General features: G+C 32.1%; 1 protein-coding gene across 1 annotated transcript in view; it reads left to right on the top strand.

Annotated features, from left to right (window-relative positions):
* Positions 1-11,860, top strand: part of LOC117332114 — a 35,881-nt gene continuing 24,021 nt past the window's right edge. The window contains exon 1 of the mRNA XM_033890998.1: positions 1-75. The gene's annotated coding sequence lies outside the window, so the exon portion shown is untranslated. The remainder of the gene's footprint in view (positions 76-11,860) is intronic.

The raw sequence follows: 11,860 nt of genomic DNA, 5'->3' as shown, positions 1-11,860 counted from the left end.
AGCAGGTACATACTTGGAAGTGATATACACAACGACGAATCATTCGTTAACATCAGACACTTCTACGGTTCTAAGGTAAGTGTTGAGTTTTGTATTATCATCATAAGACATGACTGTAGACTTTGAACTCATGATATATATGTTTTATATCCATTTTATAACGCATTTCAAACGTTAATTGTGTATACGAAACAAGGGGGTGGTAATTAACAGGAAGTAAAATACAGACTAGGTGGACATTAACTCTTTACCGAAGTAAACTTTAGAAATACTTGTATGTTTTAGTAGACGCTGATTATAAGTATCGAAATGTCTTGTTACAGTGATATATTGTTTAATACTAATTTCGACCCCTTACCTTGTTTACCCGTACAAACAAAAATGCTTACTACATCTAGACGTCAACTAAGATATATTTAGATAGGTGACTAAATATGACTGGCTTAACAGAAAAAATCAGACAATGACAGTATGTTTTAAAGATATAACAGGGCCCACAGCGAATACACCGCCTGATACAAAAGTGCATATACAATTTATCCACATCAACAGTTATCCGATTATCACGATGAAGAAGGAAACAATAACACAATACATGAATATATAGATAAAAGTAAGAAAGTAATACTATTGAGTACATATACTACTGATGATTGCTTTTAAGACCAAAATAAATTATCCCTTCAGGGGCACCTGTTGCGTTGACCCTGGATTGACGATATATTGCACACATGTATCCGTATATAAACCTTTTAGCATGCTACCCTAGACCTCAAATAAGTGCGAATCTGAAATGAAGGTTAATTTGTTACGTTTATGAACAAAGGTATAAGTGTAACAATTTTGAATCCCGATTGGTCTTATTTCTGTTCATAAAAGAAGTAGTTATTTTTTGTTGATGAATAGTCTATGTGGCGATTGTTTGCGTTATGTTTTGCATCTTTTTTAGTTCCCCTTTTACTTTTCTTTTACCATATTTCTACTTTCTCCAATTTTACATTCCTTTTTTTTTTTTTTTTGGTGTAATAATTCCTCCTCAAGTACTGACAAATGCAGCATTCATCCAAATAATCCATTGACCTAACTGTTGATAATCAAACTATATGTAAATGTAAGGCCTATGATATTCCATAACCAATATATATTAAGGTAAAGGACAGTGAACTGTTTAAAATTGGACTCTACCTGTACTAAAATCTGGACGGTGGTCATAACAATATCTGTATTGTATTTGGATAAAACGTTTAAAACTTTGATCAAACAAGCAAAGTTGACGTAAGATCATTTTTATAGTGATCAGCTTAATTCCCCTCCTCTTCATTCCAGATATTCTTTTTAATTAACTGTGTCATTAACAAACTTTATCCTCAGAAACTTCGTCGTCAGATTACTTTAGTGGAACGCTATAAGAAAATATTTAATGTTTAAAGTTCAAAAAGTCAATAGTTTATAGGAATTACTTCTAGGTTGTTTTAACAGCTAAAGTGTAAACTTTTATTTGTATTTACATCATTTTGATGTGTTTTTACTGAATGGCAATTTTCTATTTGTATGAATCATAATATAGGTATGGATGACGATATAAAATCAACATATTGTGGATAACTGAACTATTGATCACACCAAAAACATTATGTAAAAAGTCTTAGATATTTTCGCAGACACGTGATATAAACAAATGGAAATGACACTTATACGTATAATCTGATATTGTTTTGTAGATCAGGACAAAAGTAGTTTTCACTTTATTTAGACTGATGGAAAAACACATATACCTTAAAAACAATTTGCACACGAGTTCTATTTGTATAATACACCATAAAAAATATATGTTTGCCATCTATCTGTAATAAATAGCGAAGCAAAGTGAATATAATACATTAAATGCAATTCAATGTAGAGTTTACATTCTAGAAGAGTCTTGATATAGTAATCACGCAAATATATAAATTTGCACAAATGCCCGTACTCCTCCACGCTGTTAATAACTGACAGCTTTCTCTGGTAAAACATTCATTTGTTTAATTATAAAACATAATATACAGCGTAGGGATTTACATGATGATATATAATATAAGCTTATACTATGCGTGTCAAGTATATCATTCCATCTATTAAGATCCCCTTATTTTTTTTTCTATATTACATTCATGCAGATATCTACCTTCATAAATTGCGAAAGCATAAAGATACACCACTTCACATTGCCATGTATCTGATAATTAAAACATTATTTGAATGCCCAATGTATCTTACGCATGGTCTGCACAAATATCAAAAAAGTTATCTAGGTATAAAATGATGAAATCTTTTTACCAAGTGATGATTAATTTTAAACGATAGCATGATGTCGAGACAAAAGAGATCCTAAGATTTGCGAGAATTTTACCAACATGTTTCCTTCCTTGTTTTAACTGGTCATAATAGTAATTTTAAGATGAAATAAGGAATTTATATATATATATATTACCTATGCAAATCTTGCGTCGCTGGCATTCGTTTGATGATGGTATAAAACGTTTTAAACCGGCCAACTTTCACCCAGATTGCAATTTTGGATCAGCAAATTAATAGCATTAGTCCTCAAGAGTTAATACATTTCAATAAATGAACGCCTTTCAAATTATTAAACTACATCGTTGGGCCAACGTAGGGAAGAGAAAAAAGCCTAACACGGTATTCATAAACCCTACATATCTCCATTCCCTATGATGATTCCGATGTACCAAATAATTATATATAAGTAGATTCAAACAATCTTTCATCTTGGCCAAAATAGGGTAGGAAGGTACTGAACAAAATACCATGAATATATGTAACGGCATTAATCAAGCAATGCGTAGAGTCTGTATTATAAACTGTACGTCAATTAAAACAAATCAATGAAAAAAAAACTTACCTTGAATGAAGATCTGTACCCGGAAGCGGGCTGGTTGCATATGTTGTTTACTATAGTAACAGGGAGGTTGCTAACAAATATTCATCTACATAACTTTGTCAGTTCGAGAATAAGCGCATGTACTACTATAAAAAAGGACAGATGTGGTGACAGCAAACTTCAGTTATCTATCAACAATTAATGTTAATATTGCATTAGCAAATTACAGGGCCTATAAGGTAATTGTCAAACTAATATAAACTGATTCATAATTGAGGGAATTTTATATATTAATTCTCTATCCGGACGTCTTCAGAATTTGCGTACACTATATATCTCGACCTGATATCACGTTTGTCCGAAAGTACTGTGTCCTCTGTTAAATAGGCAGATTGAAAATGAGAAGTGTTATTATATATACAATACATAGTGTAGGCGTATCCTTATCATATCGCATAATATGTGAAGTTTTCGACACGGATTATCAAGTTTTTGGGGCCGTAATCGTTTTTTTTAGACAAGCATTAGTTGATGCACAACAATCTATAACTATTGATTTATATATTTCAAATACAATAACGTGATATGCACTATCATTCATTTAAAAGAGAGGTCCAAAAAGGCTTTTTTATAACCATGAATTTGATGTTTGAAAATACAATACTATGATTCTAATATGTTTTAATGGTTACTTATGTCACCAATGACTTGTATACGTTAAAGTTTGATACAACATCGAACATTGTTGCAGGTGCGAATTATCACCTAAGCTGGTAAAACACATAAAAACTGTATTTATATATAGTGTTCGCTATATTTAAATAAAAACATACATAAACGTTTGTTAGTATCGGCTTACATGTAACAATACCATACTGATACAATAATATCTGGCGCCGTTCCCATACTAGATGGCCAGTTCTAGTTTAAATTGGGCTTTCGACTTCTAAATACAAACCTGTCATATGCATGCTATTCACATTCAGATAGTTTGTGTGGATTTCTGGTCTTTTCGACCGCGAATGATGTGAGCTGTGTTATGTTGTATAAATAAACTGATATATACATATATGTTACTACTCATTAACAGTAATATATTTAAAGCAGAGGCTCTATTGTACTGTTTTGAATTGTGAAAATGACAATGCAGCATTTGTGGAAAAGCCATTTTTTGTTATTTCATTACTGTTTCATTTAGAATTTGTTTGAGAGTAGGGGAAGCAATGATAGCCCATTCGTACATGGCCCGACACTGTGGCCCAATAATTTCGATCGTTTATCTATCCATTAGAAATGTACGGCAATGCTTTAATTTGGAACACTCGGGTATTAACATCAAACATGGGGGGCATTGTGGTAGATACATAGGATGGCGTTTTAATATCAACGTGTTTACAAAATATATGTTTTTATAATCTGTTAAAGGTCTTAAGGTTGAGTTCATTGGAAATAACGCTTATACTGCTGAAAATGTTAGTAAGACATTCTGGTAATGACATATTAGAAAACACAAAACACTATTTTGGAATACTGACTGAACGTACATTTGAAGATCTTAGAGAGTGTAAACACGGGGCTGACTACAAAACTTAACAGAAGATTCCAAGTTATGAGCACGCTAAGGCCTAATTTATTTCTTGAGTTTAAAAACACTCCTTTATTTATGATAATCATTGCATGTGACAAGCTCGAAACTGACCTGCCGATACACATAGTTTCATGTTATAAAGCACATTCGTTACGAACTGATTTCATTAATAAAAAAACAAAAACAAAACAAAAACAAAAAAAACATCTATTTGTCTCAGATTCGTTTGTACTTATCCATAGTGAAATTGTTCAAAAATGAAAATTCATTGCAAATATCGCATAATTTACAACATAGCCATGCTCTCACACAAAGATCAGTTATGTTTGATTTATATTATTACTAGTTAGGTTCGTCTGTTTTTAGCATTGATCTGATTTAAAATGAAACTGTATTACATAAACATCTGAGCTATAGAAATTAGCATGTACAACTAAACAGTGATAACAAAATGCAGGTTGGTGGATATGGGTAGAAATAGCGTAAGGTTACTTATTGCAGGAAGGTTTACGTTATTTGCAAAACCAGACAAAAAAAATCATGACATATGACCATAAAAATGAAAAAAATATTGTACTTTGCATACACTGCCTATTGAATATATCTGAGAGTACAATTTATTAATAGTTAACAGAGAAGAGTGACATTAAGTGATATTAAAGTAAATTGTATATACAATGGCATTTGAAGGGATTGCATTTGTTTGTATTCAATATTGTATTGAAAATACACAGTACTAATGTCTGTATTATGAAGAAAAAAAACGATTTTCAAATGTTGCGGGTCATTGCCATTGACACACATTTGAAAGAAGAGACTAGAACTTGTAATAGCACAAACACATTATATGTTTCACCATCCTTTAAATTCTCACCAGTGTACACACTACGGTGCTTTTATCTGTAATCTGATCTCTATTCACATAACAAAGGATTTACAGGTTGAGCGGACTGAGTGTTCGTTTAACGCTGAAGAAATACCTATATCGTTATTACTTTAGTGAGACACATGAGCTAGTCTCCTAAGTCATATGTTAGTGTTCACAATAATATTGATATACATTGTGTATTTATTAAATCGTTGCTATCACCGGAACACAAACTATTCGTTTCTGTAGTCATAGGTGAGAAAATGAATATATATGCACACATTAAAATATGGGGAGATAACCCAGACAGTCAGACATTTATCCGATATACCCTGTTTTCTCCATTTAATCTCAATTTCCTATTGCATATTCTGAGCTCATAGTAGTTTTAAAGAAAAATAAACATGATTTGTCTCAAGTTCCAGTCTTGAGCTGTGTCTCATTTAATTGTTCTTATATTGAGAATAGTTAAGATCCGTGGATTTTTCATAAAACAGGATGTATAACAACAAGGTTAATTTTCTCGCATATTATTTAATCTCATTGGTGTATGCATCTTGTCATCTATGCATTGCCTCCTTATATCTTCGTCATATTTACCTATTCGATTTTGTATCTGTCGTGTCTTATGCATGTCTCATAATATTGTGTTTTCTGATCAGTTCTGTCAAATCTCTTATTGTATCGACCTAATATCACATTTGTCCGAACGTAATTTGTCCTCTGGGAAATAGGCAGAGTGAAATTGAGAAGTGTCATAGTATATGTCATAGATGATGTAATCGTTTCCTTATCATTAAGCATTATGAAATGATTGTCTGCAAAGCTCTGGCATCTATATAGACCATATGATCCATAAAAAGACAGTTTAATGCTTATATCTACGTTTTCTATATTAGTTTCTTTTCGATTTCAACTTTAATTTTCTTTATAATTTATAATCTTTCTTTTACCGACGTTTCCATTGTCAGAGGTCAACAAATTGAACAGCCTATTGTGATTCACGTGCTGATTGGCAAAAAAAAAAAAAAAAAAATAGTGCGTGGAAATAATTAAAAAAATACTGAAAACATCGTCAGATATTTTATTAACAATATCAGTAATATTGGTAGTCAGTATTTCAAAATATGCGGATGAATTATTCAGTTTGTTAGCGATTTCGGATTGATTTTTTTTTTAAATTTACCATCCGGAACAATTATGCGGATGGAAATTTCACCCGTCACCACGCGCACGCAACGGCTGACAGCTAACAGAGTTTAGGCTATGAAAGTTGAATGTGCAGTGGGAGAAAGTGGAATTCGCCAAAAACCAGATGTAAACATGCTCTGTGATTGCATGGAAACCTGATTACAGTTTATAGTAGCTACAGTAGCACCGGTGTCATGGATACGACCAATGAGAGAAGTGGCAGTGGCGTTAGACGCTAGAGTTAGACGAACTTCAGCGACAACGTTGCTTGTGACGGGTACCATGGCTGTTTCAAGTTTAGGATACGTTAGACACGATAATGCACCACCTTATGCTTTCTTTTGTGAAGAAGAAACTGTTCTATTGTACGACCGGAGAGAAGCCTCGTTCTTATGATTTAACCTAAACATGATGTGTCGGGTTTCAAATGTTTTGTCATTCAAACACTGGATGGCGGTGACGCGCAAACAATGTTGTGTGTAATGATTTTCCACTTTGGACCCGGAACAAATATCTGTCAACATACGTGTTTATCAAATCTTGTTTTATTTCCATTTTCGTGATTGTTAACCATTCTTACCTTTATTTTCGTTTTACATTTTAAGAATTTGTTTTCTGGTCTCGTACTCTATCCGATAGCATGATGAGCAATGATATCGCGTATGAATAACACCTGAATGCACGATTTGGGTGTCAGTTATGCATAGAATGGTGTCACGATTTGGGTGTCAGTTATACTCTCATAGACTGCAAATTTGTTTAGTTTGTTTATATCACGGCTTTGCTATTCAAATGTAAATATTATTGTATAAATATGTGTAGTTTTCGACAAAAATTATTAAGTTTTTGGGCCAGTGGTCGTTTTAGTTTTAGTTTTAGTTGCTGAACAACAAGTTGCATCTAATATTTTATATAATTTATATACAATAACGTGATATGCACTATTTTTCAGTTAAATGAGTGGCCGAAAAAGGCTTTTATATAATCATGAATATTGTGTTTAATATACAAAACTATGATTATAACACGTTTTAATTGCTACTTATGTCACCAATATACGTTAAAGTCTATTACAATATCCAAAATTATTACAGGTGAAAAGTACTAAGTATCACCAAAGTTGTTACAACATATAAAATCTGTAATAATATGTACAGTAGGGTTCATTGTATTTAAAAAAAAAATGGTAGAGACGTTTGTTATCATCTGCTGATATGTTACAATACTATACTGATACAATAATACCCGGTGTAAGATCTTTTGTGTGGATTTCTGTCCTTTTCGACCGTGATTCACCAATTTCTTTGACTTGAGCTGTACTTGTATAGATAAACTGATATATATGTAACTACTTTTAAGGTTGAGTTCATATAACCAAACACCCATTGGAGATAACGCTTATACTACCGCAAATGTTAGTAAGATATTCCGGTAATTAACTCTTAGAAAACACAAATTACTATCTTGGAATAATGATTGAACGCGCATTTGAAGATCTTAGAGATTGTAATCATGGGGTTGGCTGCAAAACTTAACAGAAGATTCCAAGTTTTGAGCACGCTTAAGCCTATTTTTTCTTCTAAGGCTTTAAAACAATCCGTTATTGAAGATAATCAATGTTTGAGACTTGCTCGAAACTCACCTTCCCGATACACTTAGTTTCGTGTTACAAAGCACACTCGAACGATTTCAATCACAAAAATACATCTGTTATATGTCAACCAGTTATAAGGCTAAGTTTTGATGGGATGCGTAACACATCTATTTGGCGAAGATCCATTTGAACTTATTTATGGTGAAATTGTAAAAAAAAAAAAAAAATGAAAATTCATTGCAAATATAACATATTTGATAAAATAGTCATACTCTAACACAAAGATCAATTATGTTTGCTTTATATTATTTCAAATGATTCGTCTGTTTTTAGTATTGATCTGATTTAAAATGCAACTGTAAAACATAGCCATCTGAGCTATGTAAGTTAGCATGCACTACTAAACAGTGATAACAAAATGCAGGTTGGTGGATATAGGTAGAAATGACGTAAGGTTACTTATTTAAGGAAGATTTACGTTATTTGCAAAATCATGACATAAGACAATGGAAATTAATAGATAAATTACTTGGCACAAGCTGCCTTTTGAATATATCTGAAAATACTATTTATTCATAGTAAAAAGAGAAGAGTGACATTAGGTTATATTCAAGTATATGGTATATACAACGGTATTTGATGGGATTTTATTTGTTTATAATCATTAGTATATTGAAAATACATAGTGCAAATGCCTGTATTATGAACAAAAATATTTTCAAATGTTTCGGGTCATTTCCATTGACACATTTGAAAGAAGAGGCTAGAACTTGTAATAGCACAAACACGTGTATGTTTCACCGTCCTTTTAAATCTGCATAAGTGTACATACCACGGTGCTTTTATCTGTAATCTGATCTCTATTCACATAACAAAGGATTTACAGGTTGAGCGGACTGAGTGTTCGTTTAACGCTGAATATATACCTTTATCGTTATTACTTTAGTGAGACACATGAGCTAGTCTCCTTAGTCATATGTTAATGGCTAAAATAATATTGATATAAATTGTGTATTTATTCAATCATTGCTATCACGGACACACCAGTTATTCGTTTCTGTAGTCATAGGTGAGTAACTAAATATACGCACACATTAAAATATGGGGAGAGAACCCAGACAGGCAAACATATATCCGATATACCCTGTTTTCTCTGATAAATAAAACATCATCTGTTTCAAATATTTGAAAGTAATTCTACAAAATAAAAAGTGTTATTTTTAACCGTTCAATCTCAATTTCATATCGCTTAATCTGAGTTCATAGTAGCTTTGAAGAAAAATAAACATGATTTGCCTCAAGTTCCAGTCTTGAGCTGTGTCTCATTCAATTGTTCGTATATTGAGAATAGTTGAGATCCATGGATATGCTATTTCATAAAACAGCATGTATACAACAAGGTTATTTTTTCGCATATTGATTAATCTCATCGGTGTTAATTATGTATCTTGTCATCTATGCAAACATATTTTGTTTTCATTTTTACATTTCCTCCTTCCATCTTCGTCATATTTACCGTTTCGATTTTGTATCAGTCGTTTTTGATGCATGTCTCATAATTTTTTGTTTTCTGATCAGCTCTGTCAAATCTTATATAAGATTGTTCTAGACTGTCTGGAATTTTGACAGTCGTTCACTGACCATTCTTTACAGTAATGGTTTTGATTAAATCTTCAGACATTTTTTTCTGAACGTCTCTATTGCAAGGCGATGTCATACAGTACCAACATGTATGTATGCTTAACTTATTTAATTAATTTACCTACACTTTTGATAAAGGAAGCAATTCAAAAGCATTGAGGTCTTCAATTCAGTCGTTATTTTAGCATGTTTTTTTTTTTAGTCTTGATGAAATCTGATGACGAGACCGAGAAAATATAGACTTGTTCAGAGGTCATATCTGAAGTAGTTAAGCAGCGAGAACAACTGTTATCTAACACTATCAGTAGCAAAAAGGGTACACCGTTTACATTCCCTCTTAATTATATCGACATCAATGCCGACCTAAATTTGGTGTTGTGTATTGTAACAAAGGAGAAACCCTGTTAATCTTGTGTAATAAAATAATAGAAAACCATACAATTAATACACATTGATACTTACTTAAACTCAAAATTAAAAGTTCACATATTTAAATCCAAATTTAATATAATCAACTTTAATTTACTTCTTTGCCGTCAACAACGACGTAGAAGCAGATCCTCCACAATCCGGAACTCTACAAACCCGCTATATTGTGAGTTCACAAAGGTGTCCGATTAAGGCGGTTTATTACTAGTATTTTTTATACAAGATGAAGCAGGCGTAACTTTGATAGATGTTGATATATCGATATCGATTTATCATCTTTAACAATCTGTATATTGCGTTTTAATTATAGGTGACATCCCCTGTATGTTAGGTACGGAGATGTTTTCATGTGTAAGGGTGACTGATTGATCCGATAAGGAGTCCTAAGAATCAAATCCTTTCAACTTTATCATCCATCTTTTTTATGTTTCTTACAATAAAAAAAAAAAATCTCGATACCTTAATTAAGAAATCAATATAACCACTAATGAGTTTTTTCTCTAATTTTGAAACTACTCATATTGAATAGTCTTCAATGAAATTTAAGCATTTGACAGATTGGTAATATAAAAGAAAAAAATAGTAAATAAAACAACCATATTTGCAGAAAAAGACTAGCTATGTCTATGAAAACGACAACCGAGAAGACATTGTAACAATGTGTCGCTGACTGGTTATCACAACAAAACAGACCTGAAACGATAACCTTGTGTATATACACACATCCAACATGTGTGTAGTGAATTTTAAAAGATCATGTTACTCAATGAAGAGCTAACGCATTACACATGTTAACTAAACAGCCGTAGACGGGACGCATTATCGATTTTATTACAGGTACCCTACTTTGAGGTGATACACGCACCGACGAATTTGTTTACATCAGTTACTTTTAAGGTTCTAAGGTAAGTGTTACATAGTGTTTAGTACAAGATGCCGCTTTAGACATTGATCTGACGATATACTTGTTTTATATTTATTTGATAACGTATTAAGTGTAGCTTGTTATATATAACAAGGGGAATGTAGATAAACAGGAAGTAAAATACAGACTGAATAGACAGTAATGATTTTTACCCAAGTGAACATTCTATGTACGTGTATGTATTTCAGTAGACGAGGATTATAAGTCACGCAATATCTTGTTATACAGGTAAACATATTATTCGGTACAACCAAAACAAAGACGGTAGGTCGATTGGTTATTTGGAGTATTTCTAGACTAGTTTTTGACAAAATACTCACTTTACGTTGGCTATTCATGCACAAATTCTCCTATAACAGCAGAAAATGCTGCTTAAACTGCGTTGAATTTTGTTTTTAAGTATATATCAAACGAGAAACAATTCAATATCCTCTATAAGATTCCTAGTTAGTTTTAAGACCGATATATAGTTTATGGTAAAGTTGCAAGTTTGTAGATGCATTGATTTAGTTTGCTTCCGTCTCTTGAATGTTTGAGGTTTTTTTCTTTAAAAAAAGACACAAACGAAGAATTCAATTGTACAAACTACCATTTTCCTCCCCGCTGTTAATAAATGACAGTTTGAAAGGAATACGTATGGTAAAGAAATTCAATTATATGATAATGAAACACCATATAAACTATAAGAAAATTTACATGGTGATTCAGAATCGAAGTTTTTACTTGGCATATTCCGTTCATCATTC

This window comes from Pecten maximus, chromosome 8 (assembly GCF_902652985.1).
Source record: "Pecten maximus chromosome 8, xPecMax1.1, whole genome shotgun sequence".
NCBI classification, from domain to species: Eukaryota; Metazoa; Mollusca; class Bivalvia; order Pectinida; family Pectinidae; genus Pecten; species Pecten maximus.
This window is presented reverse-complemented; position numbering and strand designations above follow the sequence as displayed.